Source organism: Lycorma delicatula, chromosome 4 (genome assembly GCF_047948215.1).
Source record: "Lycorma delicatula isolate Av1 chromosome 4, ASM4794821v1, whole genome shotgun sequence".
Classification (NCBI taxonomy): domain Eukaryota; kingdom Metazoa; phylum Arthropoda; class Insecta; order Hemiptera; family Fulgoridae; genus Lycorma; species Lycorma delicatula.
The window spans coordinates 27023476-27040072 of NC_134458.1; the positions used below are offsets into that span (position 1 = coordinate 27023476).

The 16597-nt window shown below is 30.8% G+C and overlaps 1 pseudogene; it reads right to left on the bottom strand.

The window, feature by feature from the left end:
- Positions 1–15701, bottom strand: part of LOC142322588 (cytochrome P450 4C1-like) — a 47053-nt pseudogene extending 31352 nt beyond the window's left edge.
- Positions 15702–16597: the final 896 nt, after the last annotated feature.

Below are 16597 nucleotides of genomic sequence, written 5' to 3' on the forward strand. Positions count from 1 at the left end.
TATTGTTACTTTTACAGCACTATTAGAAAGAAAAAAATGCATTATAGAAGTTTGTTGTTTTTATTACAAATTTAATTCTAAATTTGACAGAAAGAATAAACATTAAATAAACTTTATGCATACATTTTAAATTCAGTTTTTGACATTCACACTGTTACTTCATGACTTTTTTATATGTGGTTAATAAAAATTCACTTTGTAATTTGTGAAAAATATTTTCAGATGAGAATTACACTATAAATACAATAAGATGTTTAAGTACATAGTAATTGCTACAGCACGTAGTCATATGTAAATTACAGAACAAAATCAGAAATAGACATTGTATCAGATCCATAATTCAACATTTTCTCATGCCTATTCTATATTTACATGTGTTGTTAAAAATGATTCCTGTTTTTATATGGTATAGATTTGAATAGATTACAGCTGACAGATGCAAATCACATGCTTCCGCCTGGCAGCTGATGATCTGTGCATCTGCGGGGAGGTCCAGTCAAACAAACACATGATGTTCGACTGCCCAGCTCAGGGGGGGGGGGGCAGAACTCAGGCCACCCTGGAACTTAGAGGTCAAGGGGAAAATTGGCCACTCATAAGCAGCGAGTCAATGTGGCGTGAGCTGCATTGTCGGACTGTGTGGGAGTAAGGGGATATAAGACTCCTACTGCTTGTTGTAGGAAGCAACCTTCAAGAAATGGCTGGCCATCAGTCAAATATAGCTCCAAGCGCTATAATATGGTGGACAGGTACTTGCTAGCATTCAGCGACCTAGGCGTGGCAGCAAATTGCTGTCCTTGACAGAATAAATTTTAATTTATTGACAAGTCATATATTTTAGTATGTAGATGGGGTGCGCCTACCCATTTTAGTAATATATGACAAGTGAGCGGTGGGACACGCAAGTGGGTGCTGTAGAGCACCACGCTTATTCCGCTCACGCAGTTAGGTAAGCTCTAGGAGCTAATTAGGATATTGGTCGCTAAACCATTTTGAGGCACAGTAGCTGTTTGTGGCACAAACATTCAGTCTTATACTTTAGGGCGATCAAATGGGGTGGTGGTGGGAGAAATGCCAGACAAACCAAATCACATGCTTCTAAAATTAAATCTACTAAATAAATCGTAAGACATATAGTTTTAAACATTCACAAAGTTTAATGTGATGAGCATACCAAAATTAGGTTTTCATTATCTATAATACATTGTGCTATATCTATTCTGGGTTATTCTTATGCTGGACTCTGAAATAACATAGATATTGTGGTTATTTTTCATTTTTTTGTGTAACTGTACTGAGAAAATATGTTTTTGAAACATAAAGGTAAAATTATAAGGATAATACATGTATGAACTATTTCAAACTTCACTGCACTGGCAGAAAAAACATCAGATTCATAATTAATTACACTACCTATGCTTCCAATTAAAATAAGTGTGCCAGACATAGAACCGGTATTATGTCCAGCAACAAAAGTGCATAGTTACTTCTATATAAATAAATAAATAAATATATACATGTAAATATAAATTATACATAAATATATATATATTATTTATGTATAATTTATATTTACATGTATAAAAGTGCAATTGATAAACCAAATTTTTTATGTTTTTAAAAAGGGTTTTCATTACAAAAATGTATATTTTAACATTTTTATCATCACTGATGAAAACAATGCTAACTTAGTTTCTCTAAAATTATATTATCCTGCAAATCAATTATTGCAGTTAACCTACAACAAAAAGATTCATTTTTCAAATACTTATTAATTACAATAAATTAAGTAATTTGTAGAAAAAACAACTCACACTATACTCATTTGTGTCACTTGAGTTTTTCCCTTCAATTAGTTTTATAAGATATGGAAAAGACTGATGAACATGCCTTTTCCAAGCATTACATCTGCTGGATCATGGCACAAAAGTCTAATAATAAATGATAAGTTCATCAGGTGACAGAAAAATTTGTGACCCACACAAAGTAAAAATAATAGATTCTGAGGAACTTTTGAATAGATAAAATGAGGACCAAGCACTTCCCAGTTCCTGACATACTGCTTTACACACTTTACCTTATAATAAAAGAGTCCGTGAAATATTACATTGTAGTTACACACATGTACTTGCTTTACTAGTCATTAATCACAAAAGCACCAATACAGTGCTTTATTTATTTCACTATAAAACATGAATATTTATTTTGTTTCAGTCTTTGAGAGATTCATTAATTTTGTGTTAACTGTATAATTATTATTGTAATATACAAGCTAAAAAAAAGGAGTACTTGGTTTCACCAAAGTTTTTGCTAGCTGATGGGCCAGAATGTTTACTGCCAGTCAACATGTTGATGAATCTGCTTAGCAATAGTTGTATCGAAAAGCTAGGTGTATATAGAAATTTGTTGTGGTAGTTTGTTTCTGTAACTAGTTAAGTTTTCTCAGTCATGATTTGACTATAACTCTTCATTACAGTACATTAAAATTGTTTAATAAATTTAGAAGCTGTCCTTTATAATAAGTAATGCAATCAAAATGTTGTGTGGCCAGTTAAATTACTATCTGAAAGAAGATATTTTTAGGTAATTTTTTATATTAGCATCAAATGAAACATTATGAAGTAAATTGGTAATTAAATAAATGTGCAATTTACAGGGAAAACTTTGTTCAAAGGAAAGGAAAACTATTTTGTTAGGAAATTTTATAGAAGGCAACGTAATTACATAAGATTGGTAGAAAAATTTTAATCTGTAAAAGAACAAGACTGGAATTAAGAAATTATGTTTATCCCACTATATTTAAATACCTGACATCATATTTATTCATACTTGGATAAAAGAGGAAAGTACCAGATGAAAGTCAAAATGCAACTGTGACAGTAAAAAAATAAAATTTTAAAAATTGATTTTAGTAAAAAATTTCAGTGATTGAAAAGAGAACTTATTTTGACACTAGCAATGTGGATAATGCTATAATTTTGTGAGTAATGACAAATAAAATTCTTCTGATCAAATCATAACAACTTCAGGAAGATCACTTTATAAATCTTGACAAATTTTTAAAGATAAATTAAAAACTAACATTTATTTTAAGAATATAAAAGTTAAAACAAATGTTTTTAAATTGCTGTGATAAAGTGGTCACCAGTGCAATTAATAGTCATCTTTTACTACTATTAAAAAAAAAAAATATATATATATATACATACATATATAATACAATGAAATTAAACCCAATCGCAATGTAGTTTGCAGCAGAGAAATTATCACAAAAGTATAAAAATCATACCAAAATTTATGCAAATATCTAGATTTATGCTTGTAATATACACAAGCATCTATAAAGATAAAATTTAAATATTTAGAAGAATAAATGTACCCAATTCCAGAGTCTTGCTTATGTATTCTTCATGTAAAGTAATTTCAGCCTGTACACTCTTCTGGAAAGTCAAAAAGTAGAAAAATATACTGTACTAAGAAAGTTTTACAATGCAATAATAAATAATTACTTAACCAAGTTCTCATAGCCTTACAGGGTTCAGAAATACTTAATTCACCAATTTTCCCATATCACCATTACTTAAATTCATTTATATTTAGGAACTTTTGCTATTATTGTGAATAGTTTTACATAGTAAAGAAAATAATTTTTAACAACTGGACAATACAATAGAAATCGTGTCTAATTAATTAATTGAAATTAACTTAACTGAAAAAATAAATAAATAAAATAAAATAAAAAAATAAAACTTTGATAAAATATTTTTACTACAGTTTTTGTAAAAGGAACAGTATATGATTTAAATATAAACATCTGATTAATACAGTATAGCAGTTAAGATGGAGTCACAATAGTTGTGCCAAGATTCAACAGTAAACTAAATGAAGCTGTGTTTTGCCCCCAGATCCTTTTTTATTAATAAAAGAATATGCTACTAACACATACCTTTCATTTACCCTAATAACACATACATTCTTAAGAAAATCACGTAATTTATAATATATATGTAATCCCTTATAGTATAAATTGGAGCTTTTTTATGTTTAACTGCCATTATTTAATAATTGCTTTTGGATCTAGTACCATATTTAAGTAAATCCTTATTCAATAATAAATTTTCAGTTAGTTGACATTAGCCTGATTTTCATTTTATAAATAAAAACAACATTAAAATTAATAAAACTATTAATATCCAAGAAATCTAACCACAAAAGTACATCAGATATGTGCACTGGATAAAGTACATTTAATATTATCATGCATTTATTTTGTAATAGCTGTAATTTATTCAAAATTGCTAGGTATGCTATAATAATTAAAGCAAGGCACACTAATATTTTTATATACCAATAAATATGATTATACCTTAGATTAATACCAATTCTGCAAAAATATAGCCAGCTTTTTAATTTAGTCTTTGTATATAATAATGAAAATGCATTTTAAAAGTCAATTATCTAACATAAATCCTAAATATTTGATCTCTAACATCTTCCAAAATTTTTAAAATTTCATCCTGCAATAATATAATCAGATCTTTGTCTCTTATTGTTTTCTGTCTATTTACTTACAGATTACTGTGTAATATGTTTTTAGATAAATAATTACACAAATTCAAGACATCTTTATTTAATTTAGTACAAAACTCATCTATATCAGATAAACTTAAAAATAGTCAACCGGTCATCTGCAAGCAAATGAATATCATAATCATAATATTTAAACATTGTACTAACACAATGTATAAAACAAGGAGAGGCCTCAAAACACTTCTCTGTGGAACTTCATATTTGTTACAAATATTATCAAAGTTACACATAACATCAACATTTATTTGAATAATGTATTACATATTTTAAAAATAACTCTCCACCCATTTCAGAGCAATTCTTCTAACACCAAAATTCTATGGCTAAAAGAAATAAATCATGATCAATAATTTAAAAGATACACATTAAATCCACAAAAAGGAAATTATAACTTCAAGATTATCTTGAAAGCATTCAAGTAAAAATTGCAATCTGTTCCAAAACCACATTTTTCCAAAAACCAGAATAATGTGACAAGTATTCCAATCATATGAATAACACTTTAATTTATAGATGTACAACATATTCAATTATCTCCAATAGATTATAATTATTTATTTGATTATACAATCAATTAATACTTATTAATAGGTCATAATTAGCTAAAATCTGAAGCATTAACCACTTTTGGCATAGGTGTAATGCAAGAGATGTTTAGCTAGCTCAGTCAGACAGTTCTCCATAAAATAAACTACTCAAAGCAATAATATTCTTTATTACAATATTAAGTAGGAACATAACTAAAACAATCAAAATTATCCTTTATAATTTTGCAAGTAATGTTCTGTGGCTTGCACATGGCCCAGATATACCAGAATCCCATGCTAGAAGCCAATGGACTACGAAGCCAGAAACATGGCTGATGAGGTTTCACAAATGTTCGACGGAAATACACAAATAACCCCAGAACATCTTTCTGAATACTTGCAAAATGCCTGCAGATGTGCAGGACAGCAGGATGGGCCAGGTAGATCCTGGGTATACTGGTGGTCCCCAGCAATTTCAGAAATAAGAGTATCAGTACTTGCATTGAGGAGAAGAATGCAGCAGGACATGCATAGAACTGATTGAGTGGATGAGGTAAAGAGAGAAGAATGCCGTTGTACAAGAAAGGCATTAACTGATGCTATCAAAGAAGCTAACATAAACGCATGGGAGAAATTCATTGCTGAGCTTGATGCTGATCCTTGGGGGGAAGCCTACAAAGCTGTGATGGACCGATTTGGTAGACATATCACCCCTCTTCGTGGTGATTGAGAAGGTGGAACAATTATTTCCAGCCATAGAGACCAAATGGTGGGAAATTCCGGTACTGCATAACAATAGCTTCACTATTGATGAGCTTAAATCTGCGGTAACCACCTTACATCCCAACAAGTGTCCAGGGCCTTACTCAGTTCCAGGCAAAATTACTAAGGAAATAGTGTACAGACAGTATTGGACGTATTCAGTGTGGCACTAGAAAAGACATGCTTCCCAGACTATTGGAAAGACACAAGATTAGTTTTGATTCCAAAACCAAAGACCAAAATCCAGGAGAAACTACATACAGACTGATATGTCTGTTAAATACCAATGGGAAATTATTAGAACGAATGATTGTCACCAGACTCGGGGCTGAACTGGAAACGAGAGGCGGATTGTCTCACAAGCAATTCGGTTTTGTCAAAGGAAGGTCCACGGTTGACGCTCTGCAGTACATGATTAACTGGGCCAGAGAAAGAGCAGGTGGTTCTCGGCGTTGACGGAGGATACCATTGGTTGTTCTCCTAGACGTCAAAAATGCTTTTGGAAGCCTCTCCTGGCTGGTTATCAATCAGGCCTTGACTGGAAAAAACGTTAGTCCCTATCTCAGAAGTATTATAAATTCTTACCTTCATCACACAATGATGCACGTCAGCACTGAAGAGGGAGATGCCCCAGTTGAAGTATTCAGAGGAATTCCACAGGGGTCAGTCCTTGGACCACTCCTGTGGAACTTAGCTTTCAATGGGGTGTTATGTATTGAATTTGATGGAGACGTGGAACTAGTGGCCTTTGCGGATGACATAGCTTTACTGGTTTCAGGGTGTTCTGAACAAGAATGGAGGAGTATGCAAATGCCACGCTCATCAAAATACAGGCATGGCTGTCAGACAAAGGATTGATGTTAGCGCCCACTAAGACCGCAGCAACAGCATTAACTGGCTGTCATAGGCTTTGAAACATAATCGTCTGAGTAGGTGATTTGAACATCCATGCAACCGACATGGTCAAATATTTAGGTGTATGGTTACAAAGGCTTTTGATAAAAAACAAAACCTTCAACGGGTCTCATCTTTACAGCATAGGATGAATATAAGCATACTATCGGCTTACAAAACTGTTTCACAGAATGCACTCAAGTTGATTACGGGAGTTCCTCCCGTACATCTTCACGTCCTGATGTTGAAAAGGATACGACATGATGTGCCGCGCAAAGAAGCCTGAAATCAGATGTTGGAAGAATGGCAGACATACTGGCAAGCCTCAAATACCGGTTGTTTGATAAGAAGGATGATTCCATGAATTGACTCGTGGGTCTCCAGAAATCACGGGGAGGTGGGCTTCCACCTCTCTCAGTTGTTGATGGGAGGGTTTGGGACTTACCTCTACCACTTTGGCAGAAGGCCTGAACCGGTTTGCCAATACCGTGATGAAATAGATACTGTGGAACACACGATATACTTATGTCACTGGTGGGACGAACTGAGGCACACACGGGCCATTCAAGGACTGACACCAGATAATACTGTACAATACATGTTAATGGGACATCGTGACACAACAACAACCTTAGCAACCTTAGTCACAAATATTATAAAGGCCAAGGAACGAGATGCTGTTGGGTGAAACGGAGTAACCTGGAGGTAGGGTCTTACAGGGGTAGCTCTGCTCATGAGAGAGTGGTTTGCTGAGGTGAACCACTCTTGATGACTGACCAGGGATCCCCTGAGTTTGTGGGTAATAAAAAAAAGACCGAGACCGGCTGGATCCCTCCCTAGGGAGGGGGTACGGTTAGAGGCAGGTATATAAAAGACCCAATCCCGACCTATTGGGAGAACGACTCCTGCAGGGAACGGCATAGCTGGGACCCGCGGGGTCTTGGTAGGTTAGAGGCAAAGGCAACCTCTGAGGGTGTGCAATGCATTAGCTGGTCCACTCTCCTAGGTTGGGAGAAAAAAATAGTAATGTTATCAAAGCCAGTAAGATTTTTTTGCAAATAAATAAAATTTTTCTTAGATTTTCCATATCTAACAATCTAATTGTAGAACGGTTTGCAACTCGTGAATATCACCTCAAACTAGATATTTGTGTAATACATACTGTTGAATTCATGGTATTAAAAATGTTTTTATAAAATCCCTTCCAGCTTAATAATTTTTTCCAGTCTATTATTAGTTGTTTCAACATTAATCACAATTGATCTGGCAAGTGATTGTTAACAGTACCAATCATCTCTTTTACTGTATTCCATAGTAATTTAGTATGTTTTTGGAAAGACATAATTTTTTATTTAAATGAATTTTTTTGCTTATTTATGAATAGGCAGTAGAATCAGTTTGTATGTAATTTATATTGCTGCTGATTATACTCACTGGTATTTTATAAAATTTACATATACATTTAATTTCCTGGATTTAATTGTTAAATATTTCATTTTTATGGGCTGCAATCCTACCAGATTTTCCTCTCTACACCTACTTCAATTAAGTTTTACCAGTGTCAGATATCAAATATTAATCCTATTATCCATTCTATCATGATTTTCATTGACTGGCTTAACACAATCATATAGGCATTTTTTAAAATCTTTACTATTAATTAATATATTGCCAATTATTTACTATTTAGTGCTTACAAAGTGCTCTACTTTCAATAAGTTGTATTTGATTTACTTATTTGGCTAACGACCTCACAAATTAAGTAATCAGTATTGGTATAAAGGTATGTTCTATCAATGTGTGTTTATTGTATTATATAAGTGTATTATATAAGTTAACCTAGTAAGCCTATGAATCATTTGTTTCATTTGATTAGAATTTAGGTTGATAACAATGATGTAGCATATGTATCATTTTTTTCAAGGAGATTTATGTTAATATCACACACTAATATAATATTTTCACAAAATTCAAAATCATTTTCTTTAATTTTTTCAGAAAACATAACTAGTTATAACATGGAAATCTAATTACCATGATAATAACAAATACAGAATTAAACCTAACTTTAATATTCAAATATCACAAATTATTATCAATAGAACAGTAATTCATCACTGAGACATATTCCAATTCTTATATATACAACATCACCTGTATTAAAGCTAACGTTGCTTCTTACTAATCCATGATTATTAATAAAATAAAAGTCACCCTCTAATTGCTAACCATGCCACCATGGGTGGTGAAACAAGATTTTGTTCTGTTTATCCACTAGGATTTCCAGCTGCCAATCAACGATTAGTGTGTACTTAATACTCTCAACCGAGGGATCGATGGATCAAAACTACCTACTTCCTTGTTCCCTGCATGTGGTGAGGTTTGATGCCAGGAATAATGAATTTTTGTCAGTGTGGATCCAGTCCAGGGCCCACCAAAGACCTCAAGGATGGTAACCCCTACGTTGGATGTCACCTTGTTCCATATTAGTCACTCTGTAAAGCTAAAACACTGTTGATTAACAATCATTCAAAGGAACCTGTTGCTCACTTTACAGTATGTGGGAACCTGTATCTGGTCTTTAGAGATGTGAAGCAGAGGCCACTATTGGCCAAATCAGATTGAAAGAGGAGATGACCAAGGTAAAGCAAAGCTCGCTCCAGGTTTAAAAACAACCTGCCGGGTTGGTCTAGTGGTTAACGCGTCTTCCCAAATCAGCTGATTTGGAAGTCGAGAGTTACAGCCTTCAAGTCCTAGTAAAGCCAGTTATTTTTACACGGATTTGAATACTAGATCGTGGATACCGGTGTTCTTTGGTGGTTGGGTTTCAATTAACTACACATCTCAGGAATGGTTGAACTGAGAATGTACAAGACTACACTTCATTTACACTCATACATATCATCCGAATTCATCCTCTGAAGAATTATCTAAACGGTAGTTACCGGAGGCTAAACAGGAAAAAGAAAGAAAGAAAAGGTTTAAAAACATAACTTTCTTGCCCACCCTGTGCAGTAAGGGTCACCGTCTTTATGAGTTTAAATCTTAATTGGCCAATACAATCAATGTTTTCATGTTATCACCATGTCACTGTGGATGACAGCCATCTGTGTACCAGACTCTTGTCAGTTTTCACACATATATCTACAGGCAATTATACAGCTTGGCCGCATGCTCTCTGCAAACGACTGAGCAGTCACAATGAATAACTTTCAGGTTTAGCTTTCTATTTTATGGTTAATCTCAATTAAAACTGGTTAATTCAATAAAAGTAACTGGTAAAAATCTCTTTGGCAGTGTGGTAGTGTCCTGACTTCTCACCTGGAGGTCCTGGCTTTTAATCCTGGTCAGACGTGGCATTTTTCTTACACCACAATATCACATTGCCATATTCCCACATACCAACTTAAAACAAGTTTTTGTGGTGAATTAATTCATCAAGAAAGAAAATAATCATAAAACCAATTAAGTAGAATATGTTGAGTGGATTTAATACAGAATGAAATAACAGGTTTCAATTACTAATCCATGATTAGGTTTCAAAGTATGAAACTTCTGCAAGGCATAGGTTAGTGAAGTGAAACTGGTTAAAAGACAAAAATCACTGGTTATAGGTCTTGTTTTTTCTAACCTTACCATTGATAAGTTATGATGATCTTATCTTTAATTGATAGGATGAATGAAACAAGGTGATTTACAAGAGAAGATATATTCAAAATTATCTTTATTAATATTGAATAAATGAACAATAAAAAAAATCCAGCACATTTAAAACAATTTTAAAAAAGATAAACACAAATCATACACTATAAATGCTGCACAAAGATTCTAATATAAACATGAATGTTTACTAATGTAACCCACTAATACTTATATATTCTATTACAAGAGTGCAAAGTAGCAACAAAACATGAACAATATTAATGTTCTACTACATCTAATTAAAGAAAAATACTACTTATATAAAAAAGTAAAAAAAATAAAGATAATAGTATTGGACAGTAAACAAAACAAATGCTTATACACAGGGTACTAATTTAATAAGTAAAATTTTGGATGACTAGATAAATCAGTTAAAAATATATATAGATAAATATTATACAATTTTATTTTTTAATATGTACAAATATCACCCACTTAATATCACAATAAAATAAACAAATGAAACTAAGACTGTGGCAATTCTAATTGTAATGACCTGTCCTTTTATTCAAAAGAATACAATAAAGAAAGATAGTGAACTGTGAACATTAGAACTTTATATTCACTGCAGTAATAAATAATTGTGGTTTAATGAATAACATAATGCCTTGGCAATTTGAGATGGCTACAGGTCAATAAAATTATTTTAAAAGTAATGTAATTTTCTAAAAGTAGTGACTAGAAAATTCCATGATAGTGCACTAAAAAATTATTAGATTTCAGAAATGGAAAATGGAAAATTTATTGACATTTTAAGTGCAGGCCTGAAATTCTACACTGACAGATACATTTTTCTGTTTTTAAAAATCTTACCTTCTGCTACATTATAACTATAGTAACAAAATATAAGAAACAAAATGAGTATTATAAATATTCTCTTTAAATGAATAACTTTGTACCAAAAATTTTGATAAGATTCATATCGTACTGGATTATTTAACTTATTAACAATGTTATACAATAAATAAAACTATAATAAACTACAACAACAAAAATCAGTCTGTTTAAAATACTAAATATAAACAGAAAAGTGTCGGGCATTGAAAATGCCAGTGTACTGACATATTTAATTTTTAAGATTTGAAGACCAGGTAAATAAAATTTACTAACAATACAAACAAATAGGATGTACAATTAACAAAAACTTAACTACACAAAATCCACTACAGTTGATCTTTATGTCAAAGTACATATAGAAAGAATGATAGAAATATTTATAACTATACATTTCTGCTACATCGTATTTAATAGTATACATATTTCATATATATATATATAATATGCCAAGAGTTCCAGTCTTTTTGGTTGACACTAGACATCCACATCTGGTACTTCATTTCTTTCAGATGTCTCATGTTCATTGTCACTTACAAGATTCAGAAAAGATTTTGATGCATATTCCTAAAAGATCTGTACATATTCTTTGGAAATGTAATGTAAAAGAAACACTGAATTAAGGATTCTCAAATACATTACTTCTCATCCATAGTCAGGTAATAAATACCACTTTCCATTTCATTTTTACATAAAATTTTTATTAATCCATCTGCAATTAGCAATTTTTTATTGTCTGACTTAGTAATTACCATTATATTGTAAAAAAAGTGAATCAAATCACATACAACCAACAATTAAAAAAATAATTAACATTTATGAAAATTAGTTTTACAAAATTAAACAATGAAATGGATAATAGACATAAAACAGCTGCCAGATTAAACAATTTTTAAATTATAAAAAAAATTGTATAATAAAAATTACATTTTACTAAAACAAAAAAATTGGTTCTTTACATATTTTTTATAGACTCAAATTTTGAAACTATAAAGAATTTACATTATTGAACATTTGTGTTTTTAATATTTTTTGTTTGGTTAATAAAAACATTCATATGTTACATAATTAAAACATATACATTGTTTTTAGAAATATTTTAATAGATGTTATTTTTAATCACTGAAATTTTGCTAAATGAACATTGCATTTAATATAAAAAACCTTATTGAGGTTTTTTTTTACTGTTTGATAATGTATCTCAATTTCGAAAGAAGTTTTATTGAAAATATATTATATAATTATAAGATCCGACGCAGGCAACAATTAGATAAACTTCTAAAAATTTCATTGTTTATTAAAAGACTAAGAACTATTCTGAATGTAATGCAAAATTAAAAAAATAATATTAATTACAGAAAAAGTACAATTTTTTTAATTATTACTTTTCTAGGCACAATCACAATTGTAAATTCAATTAATAATGAACTGAATTAGTATAAACTCAAACAAATAAAAGTCACTATAAGAATCATAAACGTTAAACTTCATTTCTTGAATATGACTATAATCATCAACACTTGAATCATTATCTTGATGACTTGTCTAATACATCTTGAACAGATGTATATGTAACATTCGTTTCAACTGTTTATTGAAATAAGATGTCTTTATTCTCCTGAAACACAATAAATAAAAAGAAATCTGCAAACAAAAGAGCATATAATAATTAGTTTTATAAAAAACGATATCCAATAATAGTGGCAATCTGATTCCAGACATTATTGTCAAGAGAATCAATGACCTTTAAGCATACTGCTATCTAGGAGGAAGATCAAAGAACGTATTCAACACACCTAGTTAGTATTCTACTGCAAAGTGGCTCAGTTGTTCTCTGGGTCCATTTTATTTTCCTAAACCGTGTGGCTCAATATAATTTCAGTCCTTCCTTTCCCAACTTTTGCATTAAAATCCCCTGTTAGCACTATCGTTTGGTATTTTGCAATTCTCTTTATCATGTGCTCTTTTGTAAAATAAAGAGATGTCACTTTGTCATTCATACTATCAGTTGTAGAGCATATACCTGAATATTTAATGGAATAGGGCTCAAAACACATTTCCAACAAAATTGTACAAAGTTAACCACTTGTCTTGAAATTAAGTCCTTAACTATTATTCTGACTTCACATTGATGTTTCAGAATAGTAAACCTTACAACTTTCAACACTACAAAAACTAGGTCCTGGCCATCTCATTTCACTAACATCCTTGATGATAATACAGAATATTTTAATTTCTTTTATTACAATGTGTATTTTTCCAGCTTATGTTGATCAGTCATTCCATGTACCTGTTATAGAAAATTATCATGTCACACTCAACTTCTTTTTCTTAATTTCTTTCAATATCTTTTCCGGTAGAATTCTAAAATTCTGGATAATTTTAAATTGAACAAAGCAATGATGATTCTACTGAGGATATTCACTAGAATCTTTAAGCAGTGGTTTCCCGTTTCCTTTCATATTTTTATGCTGTTGACCAACATGTGTGGTTATAACATCTTCAGAGCCAGTTTCTTATTCCAAAAGCAAGAAAATCCCCTTAATTCTACCTGCTCATCTGCCCTCCTAACAGGCCATTGGCACTGGATAGAGGGGAACTCATTAATAACTGCTGTTTATTTATTAGTTTCAAGATACTGAATATTTATACATTTTTTTAATAATGTTGGACAATATAAAAAATTTGAAAATAATAAAATTTACCACATAATGAATTAAATTTTTAAATGATTTTAACAAGAAAAACACGGAAATTGATTACATATAATCTTTTAAAGTGTCTAGTTTTATTAAAGAATATTTGTCTTTTCTGTAGGAGCATGATGTGACAAAATGTAGTCTTTTTTTTTTCAATCGGTCTAATTTTCTGAACTAAAATATTTATTCATCTCTTAAATAAAAAAATGTATTTTAAAAAATTTGAGTAAGTGTTGATAAATGTCATTAAAATTAGAATATTCATAAAATTAAGTACTTCATTATTAATTCAGATTACTGGAGTCAACTGTACATGAAACTTCTAACAGATTGATCTCATACTGAATTTTTTTAATGAAAAATTACGTCTTCATCACAAGAATGGTTTTTTTATTTTTACAAAAAAGTATCTGATACAGGAGGATCCATTTCATTGTTACAAATTAGATTTTAATAATGTCATAAATAAAACAGGTGTGTTTTATAAAAGAAAACTGGATTTATAAATTTAAATAAACTTAACAATAAGTTTATAACTTTAAAACTTTGAAATACACCTGGAAATTTTAAATTGTATATTGACAGATTGTATTATTGTTTTTTTTTTTTAACAGAAGAAAGTAATCTCACGAATTATAAACTAAATTTATGAATAAAAAATGTGAATTTCAAAGACTATCAGGATCTCAAAACTTAAGTAATAACATTTTATGCAGCAATAAAATGCAGGTAACATCAGGTAGATGTGAAATAAGAAAATAAAATTGTTGGCTAAAAAATGCGGAAGGGATGTTTACATACTTGTAATGTATTAAAATTACAGTTTCAGTGAATACTACACTGCTTGGCAAAGGACAAATTAGTTGCATAGTTTATCAAAGAGGGTTCATTGGAATTCAACTAATTTGCTACCGCAAAAATGTTGGCCAGATATTCTACAAGAGAGAATCAATGGTCTCCAAAATTATTCCTCAGCTGTATAACTATTTTTATTAATTTTAGTTTGATATATACATATTTTAGTGAACATACACACCTACCTGAGTGCTATAAAAAATTGCAGATGTTAGGCATCCCTTAATCTGTATCTGAGAACTCAGATGATGCATCTGAATGACTTGAAGATTTGGTTCGATTATTTTTTTTATATTCATGCTTATGTAATTTGTGTGTTCTTGTTCTTTTCTTCTTTCTTATCACCTCTTCTGTATCATTATAAACTGGAATTTACAAACATAAAACCTATTAAATAAAAATTAATACATAATGTGAAGTAAAGTGATAATCACAAGTATTATAAATACCATTAAAAATAGGAATACCAACAGATTACAGTCTCTATGTTACATACTATATGAACTGGGGAAAATTATGACTCATTATGACCTTATTACTTACTGCTGGGGCACCACGAATCTCAGTAGATTCTTTGCCTTGTAGATAAGCCTATTCCACATCCCTCTTTCATTCGCCATGTGAACTCCACCTTCCAGTTGGTTTAAGTCCTTTACAATTGGTCACACAATCTTAATTTTTCCAAGCCCAGTGGTCTTCTTTCCTCTGGTGTAGCTCTCATTACTACTATTAGTTTTGTTCCTTCATAACACATATTGCAATCAACTATCCTTCTTGCTTTTACTGCGGCTATAATATCAGGATCTTGATACAACCATAGTTTTATGTTATCCTCCATACTCCTTCTTCTTCAATGGGATCCCATATTTTTCTTAATATTTTATGACCTAATTCATTCTCTTCATATGATAACATCTTGAAGGTAGCTTCCTAAACATACAGTAACAACTTTCTGATATAGATATCACAATATTACCACTTCCACAATTTTTTTCTGAAGTTATATTGGTTTTTTTACCAAAAACCCCCTAAAAATTATAGTGCATCAAAACAAAAAATATAAAGAAAAATAATCAGTAAAACTATGGAAAAGACTTGTATTGAGAATGTACTGTTGTAATAAAAGAAAAGTAGAATCAGCTATTCACCTGTACATATTTAAGTCCAGTGCATCTTAATAATTAGAATGAGGATAAATGAGGCTTGCACTGTTATAAACTAGAAATAATACTGAACACAAACTGTCTATTCTGATTACTGTAGCTATAACCAACTCCCACCACTAAGCTATAGAAGTGGGCGCTTCCAAAGTAAAAGTGTGTGGTAGATCTACTACATCAGTGAAAGGGTTACAAATTAGTTTCATCCATTTATATTTGAAAAGAAAACCGTCAAACAACAGAAGGATGATGATTTGAAAATTGTAAAAATTAACTTGTGCATGATTTTAAATAAAATGAATGATTTTTAATGCTATTTATAACTTTTTTTCTGAAATTTAGCTCAAAATTCATTTTATAAATTTTCTTATATTGCTAACGGTACTTTGAATGAATCTGAAATTTGTTCCTCCGAAATTTTGAATTTGGATATTTTAATAATTTTTCTTTCAACATTTTTCTTGTTTTAGATTTTAAGAATAGTGTCACATTAAACAATTAAACAATGCTGTTTGAATGCTGTTTTTTAACCTTTTTTATTATCTATCAAGAGCAACTCCATTTCACTTCTATT